Genomic DNA, 18376 nt, shown 5'->3' with positions numbered 1-18376 from the left:
AAATAACTAAAGAGAGTGTAGAGAAACGCTTGCACTTTAGGACTTAAACTAGGCCCCTTATAAACATCCCAAAAAAGCTCTAAAAATGAAACAAAAGGAACAGTGATAAAGAAAGCCAAAAAAGAATCACTTATAAACTCCTCAATCCAAACAAGGAATATAAAAAATAACTGTCAGAATATTGCAGAAGTCTTTAATGGAGATGAGCCAAGGAAGGAGACAGTCCAAAGCAGCCCAATCCCACAGAAGAAAACAGACTCTGAGAACACAGCACAGAGAAGCTCAGAACCTTACACAGGGAAGCTACGAAGCCTTATGTACAGAAACAGACAGGCTCAAAACAGCATCAGTGTAGCCCATTCCCAATCCAATATCTAGGCAATATGAGCCTGAAATAACAACAGAAGTTGGGGTCTTAGTAACCATACTCAGAAATAAATAGGGTCTGCCTATACTAGCCAAGAGTAAAGGAGTTTAACACAAATATAGAAGCTCCTGTGTAACACTCTGAAACTATTAGTAAAGAGAAGAAAAATCAGGATACAATGAAAAAATACCTTGTACTGAATGAAAAAATACCTAAATGGAAAATGCAGGAGAAGAAATCCAGAGTAGGACTTGGGGGGGAGGGGAGAATGAAATATATAAATCATTAGATCATTAGAGAGAAATATATAAATCATATAGAAATATATAAATCATATAGATCATTAGAGAGAAAAGAATGACAAAGAGAATTTTTAAAACTCACTCAAGAATTAAAAGTCCTGAAAGCAAAAATAGGCCAAAAGCAAGAAAAAACTCAATGAAACAACAAAAAAATTAAAACAAAATTAAAAGAAGGGGAAAAAAAACTCCAAACAGATCAAGGAGAGACAACCTAAGAATTACTGAACTACTAGAAAATCATATCTAGGATTAAGAGTCTTTGGAATAGCAATGCTTTCAGCACAATGAGCATAGTGGTCATTCTAGGAAGATATCCTTGTGGAGACAAAGCCTGACAACTGTTCTTGCAGATGTTACAGCCATATCTACTAAAGACCCAGGAGGGTCACCCAAATCCTTGGCACAGTTAAATGGTTCAACATCAGAAACTGATGATTTTATTAGTAAAAATAACATTAAAGAGGTATTATCCAGTGCTTTGCTGTTATACCCCTAAGAAACATAGGACCTTTTTATCTAAAATGTGGTTGTTATAATTCCTAAATTATTATTATATGGTAATTATAATTTAAGCTCCTTGAGAATAGGGACTATCTTACTTTACTATTCATATCCCCAGTATTTATCAAAGTGCTTTACACACAGTAAGTTTTAATAGATGCTTCATTCACTTATTCACTCATTAATGACAAAAAAAAAAGTTTTGATACCATATTTCAAGAAATCAAAAATAAAAACCATGTAGATTTCTTAAAAACAGAAGCCAGAAATATCACAACTAAATACCAATTAGGATGAAACTATCATTTTAAAAAGTGAACTATATCAGAACTGAAGTGGAAAATAATAAGGCATAAAAATTTCCAAAAGTGCATCTTGTTTTTCCCCAATGACATTATTATGTAATTTATATATCTTATGAGTGCTTTAATGAAGAGTGAGGGTGGGGATGATATTCAAAATAGGCTAAAAACTTTGCTTTCTTTGTGATTACAAAAACAAAATCTAGAATTTGGAAAGGGATAAGAAGTTCTCTGGACTAACTCATGACCTAATGCATAAATCTTTAAAAAAAAAAAAAAAAAAAAAAAGGCTCTCACTGATCATTTTAAAAATAATGGTCTGTAACCTCAATTACTTTGAATTTTTTTTTTACTCAATTTTCTACCAGGGATAGCTCTTCATTTTAACACTAGACATTTTTTATTTTTCTAAGATTTTATTGATGCTTTCTTTTTGTTGAGGGGGGAGTTATTATTATTCTCATGTCCTAATGACTTCCCACCCTAATTTCCATGGAATCCTCCTTTGTACAAAGTCCAATAAAACAAATGGGTAAATTGACCTTGTCTGATAAATGCGTGGTTCTGTATCTAATCCACTCTGATATCTTCAACAAACATGACCATTCACTGTATTGTTTCAGAAGAACCCCTAATTTCTTAAAATTTTATCAACAGCTAAGTAAGGGGTCCATCAACTGCTAAGTCTGAAGTAAGGAAGTTCTGAGTCCAAATCCAGATTCAGATTATTGGTTTACTAGCTACGTGACTTTGGGCAAGTCAACTTCTATTTGCCTCAATTACTTCAACTGTAAAATGGAAATAATAATAATACCTACTCCAGAGGGATGTTGAAAGGTCAAATGAGTTAACTATCTGTAAAGCCCCTAAGCCAGTACCTGGGAACACAAGTGAAATATAAATACTAGCTAATATTTTTAAAAGCCAAAAGTTTAGAAGTAGTTAAGTCAAAACATAAGGAAGTAAAAGAGACACCACTTATAATTATGAAGAAACATGCTCAGGGAGAAGTCTACCTACTCAATAAAGTGGGGAAAATGTTTTAGAGATAAGCATAAAGACTCCAAGAAGTTCCTATTCTTTTTTTCCCCCCAATATAAGTGAGCAGCATTTGGGAAAAGGAAAGAGACTACTTAAGTTGCCAAAAAGAAGAAAAGAAAAAGGGGGAAAAAAAGTTAATGAAGTATTTAAAATAACATACACAGAAAATAACAGAAGTTCATAAGGAAACACAGATAACAGTTTTGAAATTAACATTAAATTTGTTAGGTATTTAAAAAAAAAAGCAAACTATAGAAATTTGCAGCTTTATATATAAAATCATCTTTTATGATCTGCTTCATATATGAAAATGCTATTTTTTAATGTCTAAGTATAGAACAGACTGGGGGGTAAGGAGAGCAATTGGAGTTGAGTGACTTGCCCAGAATCAGCCAGGAAGTGTTGTTATATGCCAAATTTGAACTCAGGTCCTCCTGACTTCAGGCCCAATGCTCTATCTACTACACCATCTAGCTGTTCCACAGTTGGTTGTTGGTGGTGGTGGTGTTGTTGTTGTTTTAATAAAAGTAAATGAACCTTACTTGTAGTTTTAAAAAAATAATTCATGATGAGGGAGAAAGAATAATAATAACGGGTACTTTAAGGTTTATAAATCACTTTTTATATATTATCTCATCCTTATAACAATCCTGTAAAGTAAATACAACAACTATTATCACCCTTATTTTAAAGATGAGGACAACAAGGCTCAGAAAAGTTATTAACTTAACTTATGGTCACACAAATAGCATCAAAAAAAGATTTCAAAATCACGTCTCAACTCCAAATCTAGTTTTCTTTCTGCCATACAATGTTTTAACTTTTTACTAAATGAAACTTCTTGTTAAATAATGAAATATTGCTTTTTTTAATTCAATAAAAATGCTAAATATATTTGTGAAAATTTATGCAAATTTCATACATGGATCGATCCTAACAGATAACTAGAACAGTAACAATGAGTGGCATTCTATAAACATCTATTGTTTTTCACTTCTCTTTTTTTTCAAAACCAGTTTAGATTCAAAACCACATCTAGTCGTCCTGATCTATATCTTGCCCCTGAACCCAGATAACTGGAGGAGAGTTTGGCTAGAGACTTTGCATAGTCCTATCTCATCTTAATTCTCCTTCCTGATATCATGGTCATCTTCAAGAAGGAAGGCCAACAACTATTTAGAACCATTAAGTGATCAGTTATATTTCGCTTAGTTTTTCCTTCCTTTTTGTCAGTTTTAGTCAAGTACCAACTAAATCAAAGCAATACGTGAAATACCCATTTTCAAAACATTTGAGCTTATGCAATTATTAAAAAGAATAAAGCAAAGTTCTACCCATTTTTTCTACATCCGGGTGGCCTCAAAACGTGATTCATTTTACAAAGCAATAACAAAATCACCATTTATGCCCCTTCCAAACTTCTTTGCTTTCTCTGTATTTTTGAATATTTTACTGATGGTCTATTTTTTTTCCTCCAAGCTCTGCTTACCATCAATTCAACTTCTAATTGCTAACTTTTTCAAATCTTAACCAAAGAGTCACTTCCCACATGAGATCTTTCCTGATCCCATCCAGCTGCTTCTCTCTTCCAAGAGTCTCATTCACTCCCAAGAATTCAATCAATTATTACTCTAGATCAAGAATTCCCAAATCTACATATCTAGCCCTGATTTCTCCCTCTTGACATCCAATTCATTTCCAACTGTTTACTAAGTATCCATGCCTAATGTCCTGTCAGTATCTCAAATCCAATTACCTTCCCTCTACATGCCTTAATGGCACCATTACAGAACTAAGTCCCCAAAAGGGTAAATGATTTGCCAGAGCTAGGACATGTTTTTATTCCCAATCAATTATTTCTTCCACTAATATGATGTTCAATTTTTCCTATTTCTCCATGTCTACATTTCTGAATCACTCCTCTCCTTTCTTTCCTTCCCCTTCTCTTTTCACGTACACATCCAAAATAATTCCAATTACTCTGAAATTTAAGATCAATTATAATCTGCCTCTTATCTGCCTACTCTGCTTTATTTCACTCACTTCTTAACATATATCCACATGACTACCCTTTCCTCTAAATGAGATAGATGTAAAAGGTCATATCATAAACAAATTAGAGAAGAAAGGAATTATCTTCAGATTGACAAAGGAAGAATTCATGACCAAAAAAGGGATAAAGAAGATATCAGATTATAAAATGAACAATTTTGATTATATAAAACCAAAATGTCATTCTTTTATAAACAAAACCAATGCAGCTAAGATTTAGAATAAAAACAATTAAATCGGGGGAAAATTGTCTTTATAGCAAGACCTTATTTCTACAATACATTAGGAATTAACTCAAATTTATTTATAAGAGCCATACAAATGATAAGCTGTCAAGAATAGGAAAAGGAAAGGAAAATAATTAGTTATCTATAACCACATAAAAACGTAGAAAATCATTAAAATTAGATAACAATCTTAGAAAACAAAATTGAAACAATCTGAGGTTACAATTCATACCTATCAGTTTGACAAAACTGATTTTTTAAAAAAGGAAAATGGCAAAAGTTAGAGGGGCTATGGAAAAATAGGCACATTAATGCACTATTGGTGAAAATGAATTGATCTAATCATTATGGAAAAGAATTTAGAATTGTGTCCCAAAAGGTGCTAAACTGTACACATGTACCAACATTGACTTTCTGAAAGGAGCTAAGTAGCACAGTGGATTAAAGCACTAGACTTGGAGTCAGGAAGACATGAGTTCAAATCCTGTCTCTAATACTTATTAAGTATGTGACAACAGGTAACTTACTTAACTTTTTGTGCCTCATTTTTCCCATCTGTAAAATAGGTATTATAATAATAATAGTACCCATCTCACTGAGTCATTGTGAGGATTAAATGAGAGAACACACATAAAGCCTTTGGTAATTCTTAAAGCACTATATAAATACTTGCTAAATTATTATCATTACCCAGAGATATCATTATTAAACTAATACTCCAAGACCAAAGAAAAAGCAAAAGATCCCACAAAAAACTAATTATAGAAACTTCACTGTGGTAGAAAAGAACTAGAAACTAAAAGGATACCCATCAATTGGCAAATGACTGAACAAGTGACTCTATATGAATGTAATGGAATGCTATAGTGCTGTAATAGATAGATAGAAAGAAAGAAAGAATGAATGAATGAATCTTGTTCTGGTTCCCCTGACCACCTAGTTACCCTTCTAGTTAGTAAAAGATAAGTTCATAAGTAGCCAGTATAAAGAAACAATAGCAGGAATAGTAAAGGGGAATCCCACTGTAAAAAACCTTAACAGTTACCAGCAAACTGTCTCAAATCATCTAAAAGTCACATGGTCAGTAAGCCTCAGCTACCTTCTACACACCCACAGTAAGAGTGGTAGATCACCAAATGTTGATAACTTTTGAGTTGATGTGGTTATGTTAATCAACTAAATACAAAGTAACACTGATAAGTCTATCCCCCATCAAAACCTCACAAAAATGAGACACCAAACTCCTGTCCCTCAAGCACACTTCTATTTCCTAAAATTGTCCAATTGTCCAATTGATTGTCCAAGTGCACTTTCTAGTACACTTACCATGTTAAGACTTTTCTCCTCTTTTTGACATATTCTAATTAGGTATTGAAGGTTACTTTATCGAGGAGAGTGCCGGGCGGTGTGTACGTACCCTATTGCCTATTTCAATTAAGCTCTCTATTCTTAATTTACTACTAAATCCTCCTTCATGTCTTTATTTCAGTAGACAATCCGTTATGTTCTCCACGCTGCTCTAGTGCTCCCAACTCTACTCTATGATTATGTAAAGGACTGTCTCATGCCATTCCACTTTTCCATTCTTTTCCCCATACTGTCTACATTACTCTACTACCCCATCAATGTCTATGAAGTTGGCTTTTCTATCTCAATACTGTTTTGTTTCTGTACTTTCTGTGCCATTTTGCCCTTGTATGTGTCTTATTAAAGTGTGTCTGAAGAATTATTCCCCAACAAGGGTACAAGAAACTAGGCATGAGTGCTCAAATTTGACTAAAGAGACCTTCTGGTCCACTCTTAATTAATAATGCCCATAAATTAAGTAGCAATTAAGGTTGATTCCTGGGGAAACTTGGATAAACTGATTCACAGAGAAGAGAGCATAACCAATAAAACAATTTACATTATAACAGCATTGTAAAAATGAACAACGTAGACACTCTAAGACATAGGCCAACTATGATTTCAGAAGATCAATAATGAAAAATGCTAACTGCTGCCTGACATGTGATTTACTAAATATATAGAATAAAACACATTTTGTTATGTTTGCTTGACTATGCATATATGTCAAAAGGGTTCCCCTCTTTGCTGGCAAATTAGGAGTTGGGGGACTTAGAAAATGGTAAGGAGAGAAAATAAATGCTTATTTTTATTGAAATTGTTTTTCATTTTTATTTGATGTAAGAGATGGTTTTCTGGAAAGGAATAAAGGAAATACTAGTAAATATAAGTAATGTGTAAACAAAAGATATGAATAAGAATTTATTTTTAAAGCTATTCTGTTCAACTGTGACAGAGCTAAATGTTCAGATAAATTTACCCATATAAACTTTGGAATGTCAGAATCTACATGGTAAAACAGCTTGGTAGATTTAGAAAGACTAGATTTGGAGTCAGAGATTTGGGTTCAAATCGTTTCCAGTCAATCATTTTGGTCCACAATTTCCTCAACTGTAATATGCTCAAGATGACCAAATCTAAGTCTATAATCCTAGGGTCCTATGTTATTTCATTTAATAAATATCAGCAAAGCTATCCCAAAAGCAAAGAACTTGACTTTTTTTTTTTTCCATATGCTCATAATTCAAAAATGGATGCCTTTATTAAAATTAGAGCTTCATATATACATCCTGTTGATTTTAAAAAAACAACTTAAAATATACTATCAGCTATGTATAATATAAACATATGACCACTAATGCATTACATTAGTTCCCTCTCTACCTATAGCAAATATTATTAGGAACAAATATCAAGGAGATCAAACAGTATATCTCATAATTGTTTCTGCTCTGGTTATTAGAAATTCTCATGTAATTTAAAATAGTACAGCAATGTCAAAGTCATGTTTCTTTAAAATTCAAATATTTTCTTAAATAGCTAACACATCTTTGTCATTATGTAATCAATGAGCATTTTATTAAGTGACTACAATATGCCAAGCAATTTTTTCTCAACTTTCCCAACTAATTAACTAAAATGAATGTTAAGTTCATGAACAAGAAAATGTTACTTTCAATAAGCAAATAAGAACTGAAACTAAGTGGAAGGGGCTTGTGAATACAAAAAATTAATTTCCAAGATAAGAAGCAATTCCATAATAAGTAAAGCCTCAAAGACACTAACTGAGGGCAATCCCTGCAGTAATTACTTTAAATGCAACAGGGAAATAATGTTACATACTGCAAACAATTTAATCAACTTGAGATTTCCTATCTAACTGAAAGCTAAGAACTATTATACTTGTTTGGTCCTGCATACTTCAGTGATTCCTCTATTTGTTATCAAAATGATTTCCTCAATTATAACTATATAATCCTGCACTCAATAAACCCCGGTGGGTCCCCATTAGTGCCAGGATCAAATATAAAGTTCTCTATTTATCAAGTAAAGTTCTTTACAATGTGGCCTATTCCTTTTCTCCCCACCATTCTTTCATATACTCTACAATCCAGCTACCTTCGTCTACTTGCTCTTATTCTCAACTCCAATCAATATATTATTACCTGGAATCCATGTATTGTCTTTCTCTATTTTTCTTCAAGATCTGGCTGAAATTCCACATTACACAGGAAATCTTTTCCATATCTATCTCTAGTTACAAGACCAGATGAGACATTTTAGTGTTTTCTTCATCTAACGGTAGTTAAGAACACACACTAGAAATTTAATATTACAGAAAGAACAAATATTTTGGCCACCTATTAAGTCAATGAATTTATGTCAGATTTTCAACCTCAAAAAAAGAATCGAAATTGAAAATAAGACTCCAGAAAGAAGAGGAAATACTTGGAAAAGTGGGAGCAAAAAGTAGATAAATAGGTATCTGTAGGTCCAGAATTTGTCTAGAATAGGAGTTTTTTAACCTGGGATCTATGGGTTTGGATGGAGAAAAAAATATATTTTCACTAATTTCTTCCTATTATTTATCATTTTCTTCAATTATTTTAAAGCGTTATTGTGAGACCACAGTCTTACAATGTAGTTCTTGACAGAGAAAAAATGTCAAGAACTCTGGCCTAAAAAAAGATTAATATATCGTTTTGTAAAGTTTTCTTTACATACAAAATCTCACTGAAGTCTACCAATGTCCATGTAATATAGGCATTGTTATTAGTATTATTATTCAATAGAGGAAGAAATCAAAACTCTCACAAAGTAAGTGACTTGTTCATGGTCAGGGAGCTACTAAGAGTTAGAAGACTGTGAATCCAGATCCGACTTCAAGTCCAGTCCTTTATTATACTGTTATTCCAAAAAAAATAATTTTTCCGGGACAGCATCATTAATATTTGTCCCAAACACATTGATGCATTGTTGGTGGAGTTGTGAATGAATCCAGCCATTTTGGAGAGTAGTTTGGAACTATGCTCAAAAAGTTATCAAACTGTGCATACCCTTTGATCCAGCAGTGTTACTACTGGGATTATATCCCAAAGAGATTATAAAAAAAGGGAAAGGGACCTGTATGTGCACGAATGTTTGTAGCAGCCCTTTTTGTAGTGGCTAGAAACTGGAAACTGAATGGATGTCCATCAGTTGGAGAATGGCTGAATAAATTGTGGTATATGAATATTATGGAATATTACTGTTCTGTAAGAAATGACCAACAGGATGATTTCAGAAAGGCCTGGAAAGACTTACACGAACTGATGCTGAGTGAAATGAGCAGGACCAGGAGATCATTATATACTTCAACAACAATACTAGATGATGACCAGTTCTGATGGATCAGGCCATCCTCAGCAACGAGATCAACCAAATCATTTCTAATAGAGCAGTAATGAACTGAGCTAGCTATGCCCAGAAAAAGAACTCTGGGAGATGACTAAAAACCATTACATTGAACTCCCAATCCCTATATTTATGCCCACCTGCATTTTTGATTTCCTTCACAAGCTAATTGTACAATAATTCAGAGTCTGATTCTTTTTGTACAGCAAAATAACAGTTTGGTCATGTATACTCATTGTGTATCTAATTTATATTTTAATGTATTTAACATCTACTGGTCATCCTGCCATCTAGGGGAGGGGGGGGGGGTAAGAGGTGAAAAATTGGAACAAGAGGTTTGGCAATTGTTAATGCTGTAAAGTTACCCATGCATATAACCTGTAAATAAAAGGCTATTAAAAATATATATATTTGTCCCAAACATAAAGCACAGCAAGGGAAAAAAAATAGTAAGAGTAGGGGGGGAGTTATTAATATTAATGCTTAAGAGTAATATCTTAGTATCTTTAAAATCTGAAATGTGCTTTTCATTTTCATGAAATCTGGTAGTAGCATCAACACAACATGAACTTGGAGTAAAATAGGTCGCTCTTCTTTCAAGTGAAACTGATTTCTACTGTGAAATGAAAATGCGCTATCCTTTATATTGCATCAACAAACTCAGCACAGTACCCAAAAAAAGAATATTGCTGTTTAGTTCTCAATGAAAATAAATCAAGACGCTACTTGTTAGTTTTCACTTCAACAGAAAGAAAAAAATCTAGGCAAATGGGCTGTCATTAAAATGAAGTTCATTAAATTTCCCTCCTATAGATTCCGCTGTGGCAATATTCCAATTACATACATAATGAAAACCTACACATCTTTAACTTTTAAGTTCCCTAGAAAGTTGTTCTTAGGTACAATGTTTCTTCACTAATACCTACCCTCCTCCCATTCATTACTAATACCTGTACCAGAAAATATGTTTCGGGCTCAAGCACAACCAACGTAACAAGTTTCGTTTTCCAACAGAAACCACCCAAACACAAGCTTGGAATAAAAACTCCCCTAACTGCACAAGGCTGGGACGGACACACCTGGGGCACCGACAGTCAGGTTTTCACTAAGGACTCCCTTCCTGCCCCCAGCGCCCCTCGCTCCTGCTCCCAGCCTGGCTCTTCCATCTGCACAAGTTTCGGGTGACCAGAGGTTTCTACTCAAGGGACCCCAGGGGGTGGGGTAGAAGGGGAAAAGACGACTGACAGCTCAAGCTCAGGTCTGAATTCCGAGGAAGAGCTAGCTCGGGGCTTAGAAGGGAGGGCGGCACACCGGCAAGCAGAAACTCCCCTCCCCATCCCCCCCCAAGGGTTGAGTCCAGCCTCTCTGGCCCCCAGCCGTGCCCAACTTCCTGGTTTCGTAGCTCTCCCTCCGCACCTCCCGGCCAGCCGGGGCTCCCACGTTTTCTCAAAGCTCCATCTCCTACCTAATGCGCGTTCCTCTCTATGCTTTGCCTCTCCAAGTCGATCTCCACGTCTGGCGTGGAGGACAAACGGCAGTCCGACCGTCTCTTGAGTCCGAGAGGGATCCCGAGATTCGGCCTCCCTCGGTCAATCAGGCTGACGGCTGCCGGCGATATCACAGACGCCGGCGCAGACGTACAAACTAACTGATAGACCACACTGAGAAGGGGGATTAAGAGGGAAGGAGGGCGCCGGGGCCCAGGAGGAACACTCCGAAGCCGGCACAGCGTACGCATCGACGTGTTAACGTCGGCACGTCGGCTCGCACGTTCGGCCCAAGTCGGGCTTTGCGGCCTCCGAGGCCGGAGCCCGAGTCAGCAGGGGGAGGAAGTGGGAGGGAGGAATAATAAAGGAAGAAGAAAAGTTGTCCGGAGGGTGGGGGATGGAGTGAAGCGTTTCGTGGGAGAAAGAACGCGCGCGTTCCCCGGGGGCCGCGTCTGTACGCGTGCGCGCACGCCTTCAGAGCGTGGGGAAGGGCCGGGGAAGATTTTATGGCTTGTGCGCTTGCGTGTGTGTTTCTCTTCTCGTGAACTATCCAGACTCGGTCTCTTCTTCGCGGTAGCAGCCGGGTGCAGGCAGAGCCAAGCCCTAAAGACCTCCCTGCCATCACTACCCTCAAGGAGCTTCCAATCTCTTAACTTTTTCTCCCTGACCTTTCTCCGCACTGGCCTTTATAAACCTTAAAGTGCTCGGCCTGAGTTCTTATTAATTAGGGAGGATTTTTGTACGGATAAGAATTGCGCTAAAATTGCGGTTTTCATTCAAAATGTGGCCCCCGGGGATCCTTGAGTTCAAAACTTTTCATAATGAGACTTAGATTTTATTTGTGTATTAAATTACTCCCAGTTTCCAACTGTTTACAATAGATGGATTTTCTAACTATTTTTCAATTGAAATAAATAGCAAAAATCAAATAAGGGAATCCAGGTGTCTTCTATTTAGGCAAACATTGAAAAATAAATGGGCTACATATTCTTTGGGCCCTAACTCATTTATGACCTTATGGTTTACAATACAGGTTACTCACAAGGCTTTTCCAAGTAATTAACTGTAATTTGCTCCAGTGAACTACTTAAAATCATACATAAAGAGTTGGGAGAGACCTCAGTGAGGTCTAAATAGGAATTTTTTAACCTGATTTTTAACTATCTTCTCTCTCCAAGAGTGTGGAGAATTTTCAGAATGTCCCATGAACTTTGGTGAGGGGGTGGGGGGAAGTATGTTGGAATCTTTACAAACTGTTAAGCCATTGGAGTTGATAAGAGACAATAATTATCTAATTTGGCATGGTTCAATATGATTGATTTGATCTTAGAAGGAGATATTTTGGGCCAGAACTTGAAACAAGGTACTAAGTACAACTGATAGAAACGATGCTTGTGTTCACACCTTTAGAGAGTTCATAAGTATCAAAGTACTCAATGGAGTTCACACATTTGGGAGAATGCAGGGCTTAGTATGAGATATCCAAATTCACACCTTCCTTAGGGCCAGAGAGCACTCTGGGAGATAACCCAGAATCCCTCTCTCTCCAGAAGGAGGAGTTAACCTTTGGGAGATCATATATATACAGGAAGCTCTTAGAGCTTGAGTTTTACTTGGGAACATTCCCAGGGGTTGGAGAGTCGGAGAGGAGCACCCTGTAAGAAAGCCTACAAGGCCTATCTCCGAGGTAAGAGAGATTCATCATATCTTCTACCTTGGTGCTGGCTGGAGTACATTCGGGCGGCTCTCTTGGAACCAAGCAGAGAGATAGGCCTCTGGGCTAACCGGGTTATATTGAAGAACACAATAAAAGATCTGAACTTTTATCACCTGGCTGTGTTTTGGAAAAAGAACACCACCAAAAGTACATCTTTATTTCATAACAATTGGTTTCCTTTGTAATCTTGGGTTGTTTTTTTTAATGCATTTATAAACAGAGTTCTAAGAAGGGATTCATGACATGCAAAAAATTCATTAAGAAATATTATTCAAAACAGATGTTAAGCATTTGAACCCAGATTCTCTGACTCCATAATGTGGTTTGGTTTGGGTTTTTTCTTCTCCAGGCATCTCAGTCTGATGGGTCTTTTCAGACTCCTTCCCTCAGGCTTCAATGTATTTCATATAACTTTTATGCAACACAAGATTATGGCATAAGATTTGAATAAAGTAAGCTTCTTTACACCAATTTGTGTATGTGTGACCTGTTTGTTTTTTTAATATAAAATTCCCAGGAGTTATCCTTTGTGACCCTGTAGAGTATCTGTTTAAAGGACCCTTTAAAGCTTTTTTCAAAACTGCCTTGTCAGCTTCACTATAATGATGAGCATCAGCACATGAAGAGAAAATAGTTCAGACAATGCCAATAAAGTTGTCTTGTCAGTTTTATTGCTTCCTAAAACCTGTCTGACCATCTTACTTCCCTGTTCAAAAAGCTTCTCTGATATAAAAAACAAAATCTTGAGTCTCTCATTAAAAACTTTCCTTAACCTGGCTCCCAACTGTTACCTTTCCTATCATTTCATGTTACTCCTCTTCATACTCCACCAAAAGGTTACCCCCCAAGTTTAGCATAATACAGTGAAGATAGTAGACACTGAATAAATATTTATTAAATTAAGTTACTATATTCTCCATTTTGCCTAAAGAGAAGCATCATGAAGTGGGCCTGGAAGACTAGAGTTCAAGTCCTGTCTGGAATCAATTAAAAAAAATATGAAGGAAAATACCCTAGCGATCATTTAGAACAGATTCATTACACAATATATGACCACAGTAATCTTGTGTTAGATAAACCCAAAGATCCAAGTTTTAGGGACAAAAACTGCCTGGGAAAACTGGAAAACAGTATAGCAGAATCTGGGTATAGACCAACATTTTTATTCTAGAATAAAGTCGAAATGAATACATGATTTACATATAAAGAGTAATACCATAAGTAAATTAGGAGAGCATGTTAGATCTGTGGATAAGGGAAATATTTGGGACCAAACAAAATATAGAAAGCATTACAAAATGTAAAATGGATAATTTTGATTATATAAATTTTAAAAGTTTTTGCAGAAACAAAACCCATGCAACCAAAATTAGAAGGAAAGCTGAAAACTGGGGGAAATTTAATCAAGTATTTCTGATAAAGGGTTCATTTCTCAAATATATAGAGAACTGAGTCAGATTTATAAAAACAAGTCATTTGATAAATGGTCAAAGGGTACAGACAGTTTTCAAACAAAGAAATCAAAAATATCTATAGCCATTAAAAAAATACTATTAATTAAAGAAACAAAACATCTCTGAAGTATCTCACACTTATCAGATTGGCTAATATGACAAAAAAGGAAAATGATAAATATTGGAGGATGTGGTAAAACTGAGACACCAAATGCTTTGTTGGTGGAATTGTGAAAAACATTTTAGAGAGCAATTTGGAACTATGCGTAAAGAACTATAAAACTGCATATTCTTTGATTGAACGATACCACTAATAGGTCTGTATCTCTGTATCCCAAAGAGATCAAATAAAAGGGGGAGGTAGGAGAAACCAATCTATTATTTATAATACTATTTAGAATAGCAAAGATTAACATTTATAGAGAGTCCGAAAACCTTGTGATTTTTATTACTCTTTGCCCTCATTTCTACCTGCTATTGCTATCACTATATAAACACCAGGAGATCCTACTGGAATAAGGGAAATTTTACATTTTTTATTTATTTCAAAGATTTTCATGGCCAAAGAGTTTGTCACTTAATGGTGATTCACCTAAGCAGTGAACATGAGCTCTGTGTTTAGCTAGGAAGGTTGGAACCAATTTGTACAAAGTATTTAGAGCAACTCTTTTTGTGGTAACTAAAAATTGAAAATTAAGGGGATCTCCATCTATTCTCAGCAATACAAGGATCCAAGGCAATCCCAAAGGACTCATGATGAAACATACTATCCACTTTCAGAAAAAGAACATCAGAATACAAACTGAAGAATATTCTTGTTTGCTCTTTGTTTTTCTTTGGTTCCTTTACTTCCTTCTTCCTATATAAATAATAGATGCATTATTATCCACGCATAAGTCTGGGTATTACTTTTCTATCAATATACTCAGTATCTTTGAGGGAGACTACACTTATGGAAAGCACATAAGGGAATAAAACTCATGTGCATGGCGTAACACAATTCTGGGCTTCAGGTTTTGATGTCACTGGTTTAATCAGGAATATTTGTACCATGTTCAGCTGCTTTCCTTCTAATTGCTTGCCTCGTGGTCTTTACCATTCTCCTGGTGGGCAAATCCTCTTTTATTCTTTATTCTTTGTTTATAAGTGCTTTCAATTTACCATCTCCCTTAAAAAAAAAAAAAGTATTTAAAAAACCAGAGAACTAAAAAAGTTCATACATCTGCCTAATACTGGGTAATACATATCAACTCAGACGGTTATTCACTTACCAGGATTCAATGTAATACAATCAAATTGTAGCAAACAGAGCACACAGCAAAATAGTTCAAGTTGACTCTGGATAAGGCAAATCAAACCTAGCTCCTGTAACTTTTTTTTTTTTTTAGGGGGGGAGGGTGGTCATTCCTTCCTCTTGGTAGGGAGAGACAAATGCTAGATTCTCAGGTACCCACCTTGTTAGATACACAATGTTAGGAACAGGCTAAGGGTAGTGATTTGCCTTTTGGTTAAGTGGTACAAGAAAAAGGTAAGTTCAAAGACATTAAAAGAAGAAAAGACAGAAATAACTATCAAAGTAGAGAGAATCATATTTCATGTCTAATGTTGCTTATGCCTTGGTATTTTCCTAGTGTAATATATATATATATATATATATATATATATATATATGTACACATATTCTATGTTCTTACTTATGTAAATATATATGGGTATGTGTGTGTGTGTGTGTATAAATGTTCATATAAGTACATATAAATGTATATGTATATAGGACAGCTAAGTGGGCCAGTGGATAAAACCCTGGGCTTAGAATCAAGAAAACCTAAGTTCAAATTTGACCTCAGGCACTTACTAACTAACTAGGTGACCCTGAGAATGTCACTTAACCCTCTTTGCCCCAGTTTTCTCATCTGTAAAATGACTGGACAAGGAAATGGCAAACCACTCCCCAATGAGGTTATGAAGAAATAGATGAGCATGACCAAAAATGAATGAACAACAAAAAAATTTATATATGTATACATATACACATAAGTGATTATATATACATATATTTGCATGTATATACATATTTTATACTTATATGTGTGTGTATAGATTTGTGTATATACATTTACACACAGATACAGAGAGAGTTCTATATGTAATCAGGTAGTCATATATAATATATGATCTTGAATTTAATAATAATCTATAGCCTCATTCACAAAGTTCAGGTTCAGTCTTAAAACAGAATGAGGCGCTAGCAAGTCCCTGTACAGTTGAAATGAGATTTATTTTTGCTCTACTACATCAAGGTTATGCAAGAAGAGTATAGTGACACAGCTCTCAGGTTGGCTAAGATGACAGGAAAAGATAATGATGAATGTTGGAAGGGATGTGGGAAAACTGGGACATTAATGTATTGCTAGGGGAGTTGTGAATGGATCAAGCCATTCTGAAGGGCAAGTTGGAACTATGCTCAAAAAGTTATCAAACTGTGTATACCTTTGACCCAGCAGTGTCTCTACCAAGCTTATATCCCAAAGAGATCCTAAAGGATGGAAACGGACCTACATGTGCAAAGATGTTTGTGACAGCCCTTTTTGTGTGGCAAGAAACTGGAAACTAAGTGGATACCCATCAGTTGGAGAATGGTGAATTGTTGGAGCCCCAACTCAATTTGAAACAAGGTGATAACTCAAGGGAGATATTAGAATCCTAGTGTTGACTCAATGGAATTGATACAATGCTTGTGTTCACACCTTTAGAGAGCTTATGTAAGCAAGAAGTATTTAAGTACTCATTGGAGTTCACACATTTGGAAGATCTCAGATTTAGTATGAGATATCCGAATTCACACTTCCCTTAATCCCTCCCTGTGAGGGAAGGAGTCAACCTTTGGGAGATGATATATAAGAAGTGGACAGAGGCTCCGTGGAGAGTTCAGCTGAATTAGATTGAGAGCCAGGAGCACTCTGGGAGATTGAGAGCCAGGAGCACTCTGAAGATACAGAAGCCCACAAGCCCACTCTCGGAGGCAAAGATAGAATCATTCCATCTTTGTGCTGACTGGAGGCTGAAGGGAGCAGAGGCAAAGGACTAGCTGCAAGAGCTCTTGGAACCAAGAAGAAAGATAGTCCTCTAAGAAAAACTAACTGGGCTATTTTGGAGGAAGCAATAAAAGATCTGAACTTTTAACACCAAATGGCTGCATTTGGGTGATTATTTACTTTTAACTGAAACTCAGGCTGCCTCCAGAAAACTTCCCCAAGAAACCTGCTCCCAGAGAGAACCATTATTATTTTAAAGAAGAAAAACACCACAGCTAATAAGTTATGATATAAAAATGTTATGGAATATTATTGTTCTATAAGAAACAATCAGCAGGATAATTTTAGAAAGACCTGGAGAACCTTACACAAACTGATACTGAGTGAAATCAGCAGAATCAGGTGATCTTTATACAAGATTATATGATGATCAATTCTGATAGACATTGTTCTTTTCAACAATGAGGTGATTCAGGCCAATGATTTTGTGATGAAGAGAGCCATCTACACCCAGAGAGGACTGTGGGAACTGAGTGTGGATCACAGCATAGCATTTTCACTCTTTTTGTTGTTTTTTGCTTGCATTTTGTTTTCTTTCTCACTTTTTTTTTTCCCTTTTGGAACTGATTTTTCTTGTGCAGCAAGATAATTATATAAATATGTATACATATATTGAATATAACATATATTTTAACATGGTTAGCATATATTGGATTACTTGCCATGTAGGAGAGGGGGCAGGTAGAAGAAGGGAAAATTTTGAAACACAAGGTTTTGCAGGGGTCAATGTTGAAAAATTATTCATCCATATGTTTTTAAAATAAAAAGCTTTAATTAAAATATAGTATGTTTAGTTGCAAATATGATTTGTTGCAATCTAGTTTTAAAGCACAGCTTGTTTTTTAAAGCGTGAAAAAATATGTAAAATTTATATAGAGTAAATATTTCCATTCATTAGACTTGTTTAAATGAGACTGAATGCATAAATATTTTATATAAAGATTTTGTTACATTGTGGGAAGTTCTATCCTATTATTCTGAATTGGAGAGAATATATATATACATTTTTAAATAAACTGTTTTAAGGTGAAATTAAAAAAATATTATGGTGATATTTAATTTTTTGCAGAAACAATCTGGTCAATGCTCTG

General features: G+C 35.4%; 1 protein-coding gene across 2 annotated transcripts in view; it reads right to left on the bottom strand.

Moving 5' to 3' along the window:
* ASCC3 (activating signal cointegrator 1 complex subunit 3) overlaps positions 1-11423 on the bottom strand; it is a 323207-nt gene extending 311784 nt beyond the window's left edge. The window contains exon 1 of one of the 2 annotated variants that reach the window (XM_003769315.4): positions 10998-11423. The gene's annotated coding sequence lies outside the window, so the exon portion shown is untranslated. The remainder of the gene's footprint in view (positions 1-10997) is intronic. The other variant, XM_023503135.2, reaches the window with a different exon arrangement.
* Between the last annotated feature and the right edge of the window lie 6953 nt (positions 11424-18376).

This window comes from Sarcophilus harrisii, chromosome 4, assembly GCF_902635505.1.
Source record: "Sarcophilus harrisii chromosome 4, mSarHar1.11, whole genome shotgun sequence".
In the NCBI taxonomy this organism is placed as follows: Eukaryota; Metazoa; Chordata; class Mammalia; order Dasyuromorphia; family Dasyuridae; genus Sarcophilus; species Sarcophilus harrisii.
The sequence above is the reverse complement of the archived record's forward strand: the minus strand, read 5'-3'. Positions and strand labels throughout refer to the sequence as shown.